Below are 3806 nucleotides of genomic sequence, written 5' to 3'. Positions count from 1 at the left end.
AAATAAACTTCGAAAAAAAATAATAATAATGAAGATTCCTTGAGAAATTTGAGAAATTAAGATGAATCACTGTGAGCCTCAAAGGTAGAACTGAGATTCAAAATGGGCCTCGCTAAAACCATGAAGATGCCTACAAGTGAACCAAGACTCAATATGAGAACCCTACTAAGAGCATTAAGAACATCTATGAGATACTGACCCTCACCAGAACCATCGTCAAATGATAAAATACCACTGTGAGATACTGAGAGTTAAATATAAAGGACACCACCTACCCACCCCGAATGGATAGTGCAGATTATACACACTTTAATCTGATTTACTCAGTCCAGTTAAGACTAAATCACTGTGGCGTATTGAGGTGCTGTTTTTTCTCAGTAAGCTGCAGGCTACCTCACCCCAGGATCCCCCACGATGCTCTGGCTTGTCTGGAGTTCCTCCAGCTCCACTCTGTTCAGCAGCCCCACTCCTTAAAGTGTTCCATAAATGTGTTATACAGTGTAAAGCCCTGCTGGGTCCGCTAAGCAGACGTGACGAGTCGACGTGACGCCGGCGGTCTGCTGGAAATGTGCTTAAACAGCACCGGCGGCAGCAGCCGCTTCAGCACAAACCCGGCGCAGAGCTCCACAGAACAAAACAAACGCGATTTGGGATTTGGATTTAAATTTCATTCTGATTCTCCCAGTGTTTCCCCAGCAGAGTGATGTGCTCTTCTAACAAACAGGAAAATTGCTGGATCAGGACTAAATCTGCTTCTAACATCCAGACTTTTAACGAGTTCATCTCCTGCATTGCACTTCTGTTATATTCCACTTCTACTTCTTCTTCTTCTTCTACTTCTGCTGGGTTTCAACTCAATCATCTCCCCTGTTTAGCTGAACCAGTTGACCCAACCACTGTCTAGGACTTCCAATATCACTTGCAATGCTTCCAATATTATAAGGGATACAACAAGTGTATACCTCCTTCCATACATTCCATACAGTCAGATCCCACCTCTTTTTTCAAACTTCCACCAATGCACCATGACTATGCAACCAATGCACTTGGTGGAAAGCAGCAGATCCCCAGCTCTGATACATCAACTAATAGACACCTGTACTGCCCAGCATCACAATGAGAGCACTACTTACCCACCCAGAGAAACTATGGACAATTGTGCTCTCTCGGACTCCAGCTGCTGATGGTTTTTAACCAAATTATTAATAAAATGTCCTTATTGCCAAGATAATACAGGTCTACTAATCAATAATTACATGAAAAACTTTATCCTAATTGATAGGAGTTATAAGTTAATTGCAATCTAGAACCTCAATTGGTTCTAAGCCGGATAAAAGGTCTACAGAAAGGCTGTCTGTTTTTTTTCCAGCACTCAGAGGCAGATTTATTAAAGTCGGCTCTGAATGTAAAGAGCAGCTGCTGTTTTTCAGCAGTGTAAATATCAATAAAGAAGTGAATAATAAGCTACTGTACTTTGTGAGAATCCCTCTCGCTTGCACACAAACGCACACACAAACACACACACACACACACACGCGCACACTCACTGTGTAAGTCAAAAGTGCGGCTCTATTGTCAGGGGGCCGAGTGCTGGACCACTCAGCATTAATAGTTAATGCACCCCACAGCAGCTAATGCGCAAAACACACACTCACTCTGATGAATCTGTGTGTTTACCTTTAACTCTGAGTGTTTGTGCTGCTGGAGCCGAGAGCCCTTCTAATCGCCTCAAACCAACCGCTGCAGAAACGCATAACGACTCTCAGCATAACGACTCTCAGCAGTGGAGCCTCAACAGGTCTACTGCCTCTGCTGGCTGGTTGCATTACATAATCTGAATTTCAGAACATTGGAGTTCATCAATTATTAGATAATTTAAAAAACTCAAGTGTTTACATGAGTCAGACAAGACTGAGATGTTTGCTTTACAACACAAAATGTAAAACATCACGTAAAAGCTAAACTTTTTACTGTGGCTTATCTGTTTTTAACACATTGAGCCGCAATACGATTATACATCACAGACCTTCTGCATTACATGGAGTAGCTGAGCTGTAGTCAGATAGCGGTTACCCTTAATCAACCCTAAAATCTAACCCTACACCTAACCTTAAACATTAAACAATCCTAAAATCTAACCCTACACCTAACCCTAAAATCTAACCCTACACCTAACCCTAACCTTAATCATTAATCAACCCTAAAATCTAACCCTACACCTAACCTTAACCTTAACCATTAAACAACCCTTAAAATCTAACCCTACAGCTAACCCTAACCTTAATCATTAATCAACCCTAAAATCTAACCCTACACCTAACCCTAACCTTAACCCTTAATCAACCCTAAAATCTAACCCTACACCTAACCCTAACCTTAATCATTAATCAACCCTAAAATCTAACCCTACACCTTACCCTAACCCTAAAATCTAACCCTACATCTAACCCTAACCTTAATCATTAATCAACCCTAAAATCTAACCCTACACCTAACCCTAACCCTAAAATCTAACCCTACACCTAACCCTAACCTTAATCATTAATCAACCCTAAAATCTAACCCTACACCTAACCTTAACCTTAACCCTTAATCAACCCTAAAATCTAACCCTACACCTAACCCTAACCTTAATCATTAATCAACCCTAAAATCTAACCCTACACCTTACCCTAACCCTAAAATCTAACCCTACATCTAACCCTAACCTTAATCATTAATCAACCCTAAAATCTAACCCTACACCTAACCCTAACCCTAAAATCTAACCCTACACCTAACCCTAACCTTAATCATTAATCAACCCTAAAATCTAACCCTACACCTAACCCTAACCCTAAAATCTAACCCTACACCTAACCCTAACCTTAACCATAAAATAATGTCACCGGAGAAAGGAGGCACACCAAATGACAAAAGAACTTTTTTCGGGTATTTTATTCTGATTAAATTGTACTCAAAACAATAAAAATAAAAATGAATACACTGTAAAAACCCTAACTAAGAACACAGCACAGTATTTGGTAGTGGCACTAATTACAGAAAATAGATAAATAACATTAATACCACCTTAATACCATTAACAGAGCTCTTTTTATATTTGTTTTTAAGCTCACCTCAATTTACTCAGCTTTACTCAACAAGACTTGAGCATTTCATCAAGAGAACTTGGACAAACAGCTTCTCTTATTTCATTAGGATGGCTCTGGATGGATCCTAAAATGGAGCACCACCATTCACTGCAGCTTGAGCCTCCTTCTCTACCATGCTCTTAGCTCCTCCCTTTCCTCTCTCAGGGTGACAACACTTCTGATTGTGTTTCTTAAAGTTACAGACACACATTTTAAAGGTGTATTCTCAATTCACCACCTGACTACATTAACTTTAAAATCTAATCCTACACCTAACCCTAACCTTAACCCTTAATCAACCCTAAAATCTAACCCTAAACCTAACCTTAACCCTTAATCAACCCTAAAATCTAACCCTAAACCTAACCTTAACCCTTAATCAACCCTAAAATCTAACCCTAAACCTAACCTTAACCCTTAATCAACCCTAAAATCTAACCCTAAACCTAACCTTAACCCTTAATCAACCCTAAAATCTAACCCTACACCTAACCCTAACCTTAACCCTTAATCAACCCTAAAATATAACCCTAAACTTAACCCTAACCTTAACCCTTAATCAACCCTAAAATCTAACCCTACACCTAACCTTAACCCTTAAACAACTCAATGAAGGCAGACTGAGACACTTGTTTTGGGAGAATGGGACGGGTCTACCAAATGTGTAGATGAGTC

General features: G+C 39.9%; 1 long non-coding RNA gene across 1 annotated transcript; it reads right to left on the bottom strand.

Annotated features, from left to right (window-relative positions):
* Positions 1-2267: 2267 nt before the first annotated feature.
* LOC125804923 (uncharacterized) lies at positions 2268-2840 on the bottom strand. Its single transcript, XR_007441148.1, has 3 exons — positions 2777-2840; positions 2523-2666; positions 2268-2412 (listed from the first exon to the last, which is right to left on the bottom strand). It is a non-coding gene; the product is annotated as an uncharacterized LOC125804923 (long non-coding RNA).
* Between the last annotated feature and the right edge of the window lie 966 nt (positions 2841-3806).

This window comes from Astyanax mexicanus, chromosome 11 (assembly GCF_023375975.1).
Source record: "Astyanax mexicanus isolate ESR-SI-001 chromosome 11, AstMex3_surface, whole genome shotgun sequence".
Taxonomy (NCBI): Eukaryota; Metazoa; Chordata; class Actinopteri; order Characiformes; family Acestrorhamphidae; genus Astyanax; species Astyanax mexicanus.
Note: the sequence above shows the minus strand (reverse complement) of the source record. Positions and strands in the feature narration are given on the sequence as shown.